This window comes from Gallus gallus, chromosome Z, assembly GCF_016699485.2.
Source record: "Gallus gallus isolate bGalGal1 chromosome Z, bGalGal1.mat.broiler.GRCg7b, whole genome shotgun sequence".
Lineage (NCBI taxonomy): Eukaryota > Metazoa > Chordata > Aves > Galliformes > Phasianidae > Gallus > Gallus gallus.
Window position 1 is genome coordinate 43666464 of NC_052572.1, and position 12034 is coordinate 43678497.

General features: G+C 34.6%; 1 long non-coding RNA gene across 1 annotated transcript; it reads left to right on the forward strand.

The window, feature by feature from the left end:
• The first annotated feature begins 65 nt into the window (after positions 1-65).
• Positions 66-10862, forward strand: LOC121108565. The gene is made up of 3 exons (XR_005843186.2): positions 66-139; positions 8349-8395; positions 8897-10862. It is a non-coding gene; the product is annotated as an uncharacterized LOC121108565 (long non-coding RNA).
• The last annotated feature ends 1172 nt before the right edge of the window (positions 10863-12034 follow it).

Below are 12034 nucleotides of genomic sequence, written 5' to 3' on the forward strand. Positions count from 1 at the left end.
AGTCTGCACACTCACAATGCGTTCTGGACACCCCTTGTGGTGACAGGTAGGAAGTGTAAGGCTCTGATGAAAGCCAGAAAAGCCAGACAGTAAGACTGAGGAGCCCGCAGATGAACACTGACACACAGCCGTTTGCTGGGTACGGTTCTGTCTTTTTTTGTAGTTTTATTTTCTTTCTATTTTTGTCTTAATTCTTTTAACTGTATATTATAACATATCTTCATATAGATATAGATATGAATATAGATATACCATATATATATATAGATATAGAACATATTATAAATATATAAAATGTTTATTATGAAATATATAAAATATTTTAAGTTATGTATTTTTGAATGAAAACATTCTGTGTGTTGTAGAGATTCTAGGATTATAGTAAGAAGAAAAGTCTGCTTTTAGTGAGTGTAGACAGACTGAGAAAGGCTGATAGGCTGCCCCTCAGAAAAAAATCAAGAGTTATCTTCTTTGGGTCTATTGCTATTAGTACTGACACAGAAGAATTATGTTTCAAATGCTAAGAGAAAATACTCATAAACATAAGACTGTGACAAGGTTTACTGAAGTAGTTTAGTTTCCAAATATACATATAAAACACATACTATTTTTTCTGTTGTTTAAGAAGTGGAAGCTGATTTTAAACTATTCTAATGTTTTTAACATAAGTACAAACATCAAATTTAAGAAAGAGCTTCAGAAGAATTTTAGGTTCTTATACTTGCAGTAAATCCCTGAAGTACTTTTTGTAACAAAGGTTAAAATACTGTACATGTAAACAATAGAAAAAGATAGAGTCCTCAAGTATGAGGAATAATCTGCTTATTACTTCTGACATTAATGAGCACAAAATGTCTTATCAGTGGTTCCATCACTGCTGCTCCTTGATTGCTTCCACTCTGCAGTGTCTTTAGTTGTTATCCAAAACTAGTGAAACAATACACTTCAAAGGGTCATTTCCAGTAGCTCTAAAGTGTATTTACAGAAGACTTAGGAATTACAGTTTCAACCCACTGATGAAACGTGACCGAACTTCTTCAAGTGGACTATATATGAGCTCCAATATAGATATTTTATTTAAAGTGGTGATGAGTTTCCTTCTTGCATGTAGCAGAGACTACAAAATATAATACCAATTACCATCTAAAAACTGGTGTCAGAAACTATGAAACAAAGATGAAAATTTAATGAAGCCACAGAAGCTTCTGAACATCAGTTACTTCTTTAAACCAACTTTTTAAGCCCTTGAATAATGGCTGTTTCAGCCAGAAAAGAAACACTAAGCCATGTATTGATTCCATACTACCTCAGCAAAAATAATTTATGGTTTGCAAAACAATATCCAAGGCTCAAGCAAAACATTGGAAAAAAAAAAAAAAGAAAGAAAGAAAGAAAAAAACTTTAGAAGGTGCTTAATGAAGCTTTTGATTACATTCCTTTTAAAACAGCAAGCAGCATGGTTAAGGTTCCAACTAGAATTATTAGAATTAGAATTTAAATAAGAACAAGCAGGATTTGGGGATAAGATAATCCACTGTGCGTCTTATTTTCCTCTCTACTGTATCAATTTTTTCTTGTGTGAAATATTAATGTAGAATCTATATTAAAAATAACTAGTATCATCACCTTCCTTATCACTTGTCTATGCCTTCCCTAAAATTCTAAATTTTATATCTATAGTCTTGTTCAACTCTGGAGTAACTTGTCTACAAATTGGTTTTCTTTCTATCATAGTTTCTTGCATTAATATTGACCTTCTGACTAAATTAATATAAGCATTTAATATTCCTTCTACTGCATCCTGGTTCTAAAGTATATCCTATGGGATGGTCCTAGGCTCTGCAGCTGGACCAATTTAATGTTTAAAAATATCATAATAATATCACATAAAATAACATATATAAAATAACATATATAAAATAAAAATAACATAACAATATCACATAAAATCTTGGAAATGTCTTTTTGTGAGATTATTTTCTTCAGCATTAGCTATAAGAATCCTAGGGCTTTAAATTAAGCAGAAATTTTATCGTATTTTTATTATTATATATTATTACATATATGTAATATTAATAAATATTTAATAAATATTTATAAATTCATAATTTTATTTATATATTTATAAAATAAATATTTATCTAATAAATATTTAAATAAATAGTATATAATAAATATTTTTATATATTATTAATTCTTATTTTAATACAAATTCAGTAAAATGGCCAATGACATTTTAGCAATATATTTGCATTAGAAAGCAACTTATCTTCACCAAAAAAGAATATATGACAGAGAAAGGTCAGAGAAAGGATATATTTTTTTTCGTTTTTGCTGAATTGTAAGTAAATACACAGATGGATATAATGTAATTTCACATTTACTGAAAAGACAGTCTTTTAGCAAAAATGCTGAAATGTATACATACATCAGTGCATGGATGGACAGAATTATGGAATTCTATCCAATATCCCAATGTACTTGGAATGTCGAGAAAAACATATTCTTCATATAGAGATTAAGCCATGGTACCTAGAATGTGTATAAAATAGCGCAGTTTGACTCACCCAGAACATTGCAACCTCCTCTTTGCCTTTCATCATAACATATCTCCCTCCTACATCCCTTATATGTTTCTGCTAAAATAACCTTACCACTCTATTTCAGCATCTTATTTTTCATTTTTCTCCCATACGATGGGAGGTTTGCCTTTAACTTCTGATTTCTTCTTTATTGATTTTGAGTGGTCTTTCTAATTCCTATTTGTCTGTATACCTTTATTTGCAAGCTTTTCTTCCTATTACACATTTTTATTTTCCTTCCCTTTTTCAATGTTCCTAGCCATCTTTTCTTGTAAATTTTCCTGCATGTTTAATCTCTTTCCAATTATATTTTTCTTTGAAAAGTAAGATTCCTCCCATTACTTTACTGCAGGATCTCTCCCTGTGTGATCTGCTTGAATGTATCATGGAAGTTCTGCAGATCAGTGACTGAGATATGTTTTCTTATAGCTTTATTCTCACATTTGAAACATCTGCAAAATTTGGTTGTAGCAATACTTGAATAATTTTTCATGTATAACTTCATTTTCAAATCTAAGATTGTAACATTAAGTCTATTTTTTTGATACATCCAAAATACCAGGAAAATAATCTCCCCTTAAAATTATTCTGACAGTGACTTTTCGTCTATAAAGAGAAAACACTTCTACATTTGTGTTATCCATATTCCTTATGTTACTGTAATCTGCTTGTTAATTGTAAACCAATGTGAAATGATGATAAACAGTTGCAAGCTACATCCCGGGGATAGCATTTTTTAGTATCTCTCTAAGAATGTCAGCTTTACAAGAAAAAACATAATTTCATTTTCAATTAATCACAATTTAAAGATAAAAAAAAAAAAAACCACACAGTAAATTAATGTTTATTTATGAAATGGAAGAATTGAAGCAAGCAGAGTCATCAGAATCAAAGATGATTGACTATAAATATTCACTCATTAACTTCTGCATCTCACCTTTAACTACACAAGCTCCATCAACCCAACAGTTTCTATATCCAAATACTCTACTTAATCCACCTAATAAAAAGAAAGGGATGCAGTTGGTATAGTTTTAAAAATTTCATTCTTGCTGTCCTATTTATTTCTGTTCTGAGTCACTCCACTGGATGGCCATAGTAAACCCTACCTCTAGTGTTACCTTCTGCAGTTTTGATGGCATTACAGATTTTTTCTTCACAGCACCTAGTCATGTGATAAACGTGTCTTTTTAATGCAAACTAAACTGTTACAATATCATGTAAAATCTGCTTCTCAGCATCACTAGCAATCCTGCAGAAAAGCACTGTTGTAATTGTCTGAAGACATTGCATTTAACAGAAATACACAAAGCCAAACATAAACTAAAACCAAATGAGCATTACATAAAGTACATTGATAATGAGGCCATATTTTAGCCATTTTTAAGAAAAAGGGAAAAAAAAGGAATTTATATCCATCTTACACTACTGTATTAGTATTTTTTAATGATAGATTTCTATCATAGGGATGGCATCAAATGAAAAAATTATTGTCAAAAATGAGGACAGCATAATTGATAGTCTTAATTTTTTATTTTATTTTATTTTCCCCCCAAGATGAGGTAGAATAGTACAGTTTTTCTGCTGGTTGCGAATCTGCAAGTTTCTGTATTTGTTAAAAAGAAAACAAAAGACATCTGCTTGTGAATAAATTTTTACTAACTATGACACTTGACTGAGAATTTAAAATCTATGAGGTTACTCCAAAAGTGATACCACCTAATTTATGTTGGCGCACAACATCAGAGGTGGATTTTGGTGGCATGGCAGTAGAGATCTCATATATATTCCATCCATATTGTTGCTGCGTTACAGATGGCAAGAGAGGGGCAGTCTGACAAAATGGCATCTGATATGGAAGATGAAACAAAGATTTAATTCCTCCATATGAAAAAAAAAAAAAAAAGAATGTAATCACTGACATTCACTGATGCTTGCTGAGCATTTATTGAGATCAAAGGGTGGAAGTGGTTGCAGTAAGGTGATGGGTTGTGCATTTCAGCAGTGGCAACAGTGACACTGTATCACCTCCTTGTCTCGCTCCAATTTATAGGAGGGAGAGGAGGTTCTTTGAAATATGTATGCCCAGCGTGAGATTAAGAAACAACGGTTCAAATGTTGGTCCGACCAGTTTATTACAAATGTTAATAAGGGAGATGAAGAAATGGGAGGACGGACACTATTACGGATTGGGGTGATGGGGAAGGGAAGGCGAGCAATAGAAAATAAAGAAAGAAGTAAGAATTGTGTAAAGCGGGGATAGTCACCACCAGGATCTGGCAGTAGTCCTGTTGCACGCCATTCTGATGGTCTGAGGCTGAAGGGCAGGAGCAGCAAGGCCGGTCTTGGGCAATGAGAGGGTGCAGGTAGCGTGTGGGTCCAGGAAGAAGCCGCAGAGTAAGTCTGGGAGAAAGCAGCAGGTCTCAGGTAGCAGGCCCAGGGAAGTCCGTCAGCATACGGTCCGTAGTGAGGGATCTGATGGCAGACACCTTGCGTCCGTCAGCATGCAGGCCTTTCATAGTGAGGGATCTGATAGCAGAAACCTATCCTCATGGTTGGTGGACCCTCTTTTATCCTCCCTTTTTCCTGACTATGGTGACATCCCTGGGTGCTTGAGCAAGAGTCATGTGCGTACCTCCTGAGATGGCCATCTTCCTCGAGATAAGTCCACACAAAGACCGTTTCCAGGCCATTATCAGCAGCTTATCCCTCTCTCGTTGCCCCTGATCTTGTCCACCTGTGCTCCTTAAAGGATTTCACAACCCTTAGCCAGGACCTGTCCATCAGTGTCCTCCAGACAGATTTCTCTACCTTTGCCCAAGACTTGCCTGGACTTGTTCCTCAGCAAACTTTGGCTCAATGATATAAAAGAATAATCTCTTACACTCCTCTAGTGCAGCTTTTTATAGATGCAACATTCAGGCTCTTGTTCATCACTGATAAAAAGGAATTTTTAATGGTGGTGACTATGCTAAAAACCAGTGTTATTTGACTGAGGATTTGTTCTTTCAAATAGCATTGTTGTGCTCTTTCCATCTATTGTGGTTTCCATCAAAATGTGTCCTAGTTAAACTGCAGGAGAAAAATAGCACATGGAAATGTTCTATCTGGACTGTCCAAGCACTGCTATAACAAAAGATTTGAAACATGGAAGAAAGTATATGACTACACAAAATGTTTATCTGCTGCTGTTTTGTGTAAAATAGTTCTTATTTCTCTCCTGTGAGGATGAAGTGGTTTACTAGAGGTATCTGTTTTTAGGTTTGGTGCAAATACGTGCTTTTAGCCCCCGTGATTCTTGCTATTTCTTGTTTAGGAGTTTTGATAAATAAGCATTCTGACTATTGTGGGGCCCAACTTAGGAAGTCACAGTTTCAATACAGGGAACTGGAGAATGAATTTATTCTGCTAATAAATATGCTAATAAATAAAATAATCTGCTAATAAATATGATAATAAGTCTTACATATGTATGTAAAAAAGAACATTAAAAGTAATTTGTGCACATAAAATGGGAGAAAGAGTTTAAAATATCGAGACAGCAGTCTTGCACAAGACTTCATACTAAACCACTGTAGTGGCAAACGGTAAAATACTAATTCAGGTGATGACAGCAACATCAGCTCTAGGTTAGAAGAGTTCTTAGTTTGAAAGCATGTGAGTGGAGGTATCCAGTCTCAACTGTGCAACTGTAAGTTGTGGAAGCTCTACTTACTCAATGCTAGGAGAAAAAGCAACATAATACAGTTTCTCTGCCTTAATGTGTGTAAAACTATTCTTTTGCCAACAGAATTTGTGAGTGTATTAGGATACAAATCTGACATTTTGTTGAAGCAATGCATAAAAGATACTACATAAGAAGAAAAAAACAGTAAACAGGCTTGTGCTAGTTGAACAAGATCACAAATATGGGACTGACCTTTTTCAAAAATGTATTTCTAAATTGAATGGGCAGGTCTTACTTGCATTGTCAGAACTTACAGTAAGCTGCAAATAACCAATGTCTGACCAAATAATGTCATTGATCTGGAAGAATTTTTACAGACCAGAGGTAAAGTTTACATAGTGAAGGCTTACTATTGTTGATACTGTCCAGTGTGTTAAGATACACAATTCTCTGAAGGGTAGTCATTTTTTAGTGTTACTTTTTATTTTTTTTTCCCCTTCCTTGAGATGTTATTTGTAGGCATCAAAAAAGAGAGAATTGCGTTGTTGTTCTTGTTCTTAATACCATAATTCTCTTGTTTTAACTCTGTGGAGATCATTTGCAAAGTGTAAGCTTTTGAAAGTAGGCAGTTTATCTTTATTTCATTGTGAAACAGAAACGCCAAGATACATTCGGTGACAGCATGATTAGCAAACACATGAGTATTTCTCCCCATTCATATTTGGGATACAGTCAAACCATGGCAAAGACTGTTTCATTATGAATGTAAAATGAACATTTGTTTTGTATGATTCTCTTTTATATAAAACCAAAAAGAATAAATTCTACATGTGCTGTATTATTTCAGACATCACTGAACAAGTTCACTCACTTATTTAGATTGTATTTTTTACAGAATACTGCACTGAGAATCCAGACGGATTCTTGTCTAAGAATGAGAAATTCATGGGAATTATGTATATCTGTGTTTGATCTCTGGGGAAATCTCATGAGACACAGCACCCCAAAGTCCTGGGGTGAAAATGAGACACTAGTGAATCAGAGATGCCTCGTTTTTTCCAGCTATTATACATTTTTTAATTTTACTGCCATCAGGAATTTTCCAACAAGATTAGCAAAGCAATAGAAAAAGTACAAGCCTGTTGGTTTAATACAGAGGATTACATATCAGTGTCTTGTTTTCTCTGCTGTTCAATACTTATTCCTACACATTTCTTTTTTATTTTTCCTTCATCCTTGAGAAAATACTTGTCTTTATATAGGACAAGGGGTAATGGTCTTAAACTGAGACAGGGAAGGTTTAGGTTAGATATTAGGAGGAAGTTTTTCACGCAGAGGGTGGTGATGCACTGGAACAGGTTACCCAAGGAGGTTGTGAATGCCCCATCCCTGGAGGCATTCAAGGCCAGGCTAGATGTGGCTCTGGGCAGCCTGGTCTAGTGGTTGGTAACAATGCACGTAGCAGGGAGGTTGATACCAGGTGATCATTGTGGTCCTTTTCAACACAATAACAGGGAAGGTTATATTGTATAGGTCTTCCATACTGACATTTATCCCTCCTGAAATTGTAGATTGTTTCTGAGATTTCTACAAATCAAAGTTTAATATTTTTCTTTCTTGGAGCTCTTCCTGTATAAGAGAATGACTTGTCTGTAATATAGCCTTGACTGAGGTGTGTGTGCCCCTGCTGACATAACCAATACTGCTAGTGCAGTTAATAACCAAGCAGGTTCAGGAAACATGTAGATTTTATGGTGATTTGTAGATGTGTAAACAAATGACAGACAAGCAGCTGTAGACTTCATTTGTATGATGCTGGAAAGGATTGTGAGGGAATCCTACGATCAAGCAAAACAGCTATGCAAAGTTTTGGTCTTATTTGTCATTTCAAAAGCATACAGTGGAGAAGACATTGGACAGGGTTTTCTGAGATAAGAATTGGAAAAAAGGAGAAAGTTTAGTCACTTCTAACTTTAGATTCCCAGAGAGATTTCCAGAGTATCCATTGCTGCCTTCTGAAGAAAGTAGATACCTTTAATTAAAGGAAACTGAAGCAGGACCTATACAATCTTTAATTGCCAGTCCTGTCTTTTCACTAGAAGCCCACACAAGAATGGCAACACCATAGAAGTCATCTATACTGATGGTAAGCATATTTTTTTCTCCTGGAAATTTCTCTGCTTTCTGTAACCTCTTTGCAGACTTTAAACAGATAACTAGTGAATTAAATAAAGTAAAAAAGGATTTTGTAATATGTATATAGATATAATCCTGAATAAAATCAATGTTTACACAAGGAAGAGTAAAATCATGGCCAGTGCTGTATACTGATGGATCTGCTTATTTATTTGTAAGTTGTACATGATCATGCATTAACTTCACATATGTCACATACAGTATGTTTTACAGTTATTCTCTTCTTTGATTTTTGGACTTCAGCAATAGGAAAAAAAGTGATTATTCAACTGACTTTGCTCTGTTTCAAAATGAAGCTTCATCAGAAACATTCTAAATGTAAAGATAACAAGATTTTTAGTTCTTACATAGCCTATATGGGAAATAGAGATAGTTAACTAGAATTTTGTAGTGAGAAAAATTAATGAACTCTTGCTGAAATTAACTCCATATTAATATGCTTACTCCTCAGTGTCAGTGTGTTCATAGAGAAGAACTGCTTGAAAACTAATGAAACCTTTGCATGGATTTGGTTTCAAAATTCTTCACTGTGAGGTATTTCAAGGTTGTACTTATTTTTACCTCATTTTTTTTAAATGTTAGAATTTCAAAATATTTGTTCAGAACAAAAACAATGGGAAATAGTCTCTCTCTTATATGAAACTGTTATTTCAGTGTTCCTGTGTAAATCAGACAGCTATCATTAAAAGTTTTATTATACCTTAAAACTGAGCCATTGAAAACATACAAAAAAGCCCATAATCTTTACAATCCAGGATAGCATCTTTAGAACAGCTGTCTGTGATTACATTTCTGTAACCACAAGTGTTATTTAAATAATTATTAATTATGGATATTAAGAACTTGATGAATTTTTGGTAGTTAAACTAATTAAAAATTGCTAACTCACCTGGGATACTGATTAAAAATATGATTTCCAAGCTTTTGTAAATTAGTTACCTTGAAATTTGCAGTCATCTGTAATAAGAGAGGAAGCATAACCTAGTGCTTTTGGCACTAGGTAACACGTTATTGAGTACACTTTGCTGACATAGCTTTCCTAAGTAAGTCTGAGCCATTTAGGGTGAGATCAAAAAGAAGCTATCAAAGACTTATGAGCTAGGTGTTGCATCCAAAATTCTAGAGCTGTAAAAGTCAACCACCAGCTCTTCAAACTGTCTCTGTCTTCCAATACTGAGGAGCAAAATGAATTTCTCATACCTGACTGAGCTCCAGAATCAAAGCTTTCAACCTGTAGCATCTTTTACAGGATAGTTATAGACAGTGTCCAATGTGCGTGTAGTGGACATAGTGTTCCACTAAATTTGTTAGTGGCATAAACATGTTTTCTAACCTGCAGCTGATGTGAAATTCTATCTGAAGTTCCTATCTGTGATAGCCTGAAGGTTGAAGCACTTGCAGCACTGAAGAAGTGGTAAGTGGTAACAGAAAAAAATTCTCAGGGCCGGATATTTCCAGTTAGGTATTCAGATCTACCATTATGAAACCTAGCTTTTAGACAAAGAGAAAACTACAGCACTGGTCTCCTGCCTGACCTAATTTCCTCTCCTTTTTAAAAAAATCCAAATATATTTACATTTAGTAATGCAGTTTTTAGTCAAAATCTTTCTTATATCTCTGTGTTAATATATATTATAAATTATATACAAAACATACATGTAAATATAGTTATATAATTATACATAGTTAAATATATATTTAAGCTGTTCATTCATTCCATTCCCTCACTTACAATATCTTTACACTGGTTTGTTAAAAGAACCAGTAAAATAGGACAACATTTGCCCTTTATGTACTTTGATTTCAAATAACTTAAATGCAGTGCCTTTGAGCCACCTTGGACAGGTGACCTTTCAGGGCTGATAGTTCAGAATTAAAGTTGCATCCTATTCCATAAATAGAGGCTTTTTGACAACACAGATTAAGCACATAATTTGCAGATGACTTTCTACTGAAGAAACAGAGTACAGCTTTCTTGGGAAGGCAAAGCGGATGAGTAAATGAAATTGAAAAACAGTCTAAGTACAACATAGTTGAGATATTACTGAAAGATGAGACTGGCCTTACTTTAATAATTTTTCCTGGTACGTGGCCTATCCATATTATTTTACGGGTACTATTATGTGATTCTGTATTTTCTACATGCACAGTCTTAACGGTACACAAATTTTCTCATATTGTTTTGAAATGATACACAATTAATTACATGGTATATTGTTGAAAAAAATAGTTAGAAAAGAAATAATTGAAGGTAAGATATCAGAGATGAAATATAAACCAAATTGACACTTGTAATTGATCTTCAATGAAACTAAAACATTCTTTTATAGAAATATCAGTTGCAAGAATCTGAGAAGAATCATCATATAAATGTGCATGAAACAGCAAAGTTTGGGGAAAAAATACAGCACTATTTGCTCCCCTCCCCTCCCCCCCCCCCTTTTTTTTAATTTTAAATTGGAAAGCTAACTCATCTCATTTGAATATTATGCAGTTTGGAAACACAGATTTAGAATTATCTCTTTTGAAAACTAAATCCCTTAATCTTCAGTTTTATCAACAGTGGACAAGAATGTTACATTTAATTTATCTTCTTCTCTAGGTGATTAAAGAGACTTGAATTCTCTAGAACCTGTAAAAATGCTGATTTGTGAAATCAGTCTTCATACTCAGATGGTCAACAAATGTTGCACAACACATTGGAGCGCTATCAGTATCTGCTGTAAGACCTTGTTCCCTAATATAGTTTTGATATAATTATAAACTGAAGGAAAATGGGACAATGCTAAATGCCAGAAGGCTAAATGCCAAGATAAAAATAAGTATAGAGGAAAGAGCTTCAGAACAATTGAAAGCCAAACTGGGTAGTGTAGAAGTGTAGGCTTTGATACAAAAGACTAGAGACTTAGTTTCCAGTAAGAATCCATTAAGCCTGGAAACAGGTTTTCCATGTGCCACTGTTCCTCTATCAGAAGTCTCTGAAACTCATTGTCAGAAACTTTTTTTTAAGCATTACTCTTCACAGAACATACCAATCTTCCATTGCCAGCTAACGCTGCACTAGATTCATGCAGCACATTCTGCAGTAGACCTGAGGAAAGCACCCTGCTTTGTGATTTTAGAAATTTAGCATTTATATTTTTGTGTTAACAGAGTTATCTTAACTGGTGTTACAGTTTTTTGATTTTCGTTGCCGGTATTCCACATCAGAACATCATGCAGAACAGTGGGAGTTACAAAATTAATGTTCTGGTTCCGTGTTACCGCCTTCTTGGGCATTTGGGGTTCCCGGAAGGGAGGGGTGGCATCCCCAGAGGACTTGGCGTGAAGAGGAAGTGAGGTGGAGGTCCAGACTGGGCTGCAATTGCTCTCTGCTGCTGGCCATCTCAGCTCGCCGCAGAGAAAAGCACGTGCTTCCCTTGCACTATCGTGGTTTGACTCGTACTTTGGGTACTCTTCTCTCTTTCATTTTGTTTGATTTGGTTAAATTTAGTGAATTACCGTTCCTCCTCAGATCGTTGCCATTGTTTTTTCCCTTTGTTAAAGCTATCCACTAGTTCTCTGCCCTTCCCCCTCTCTCAGAGCACAC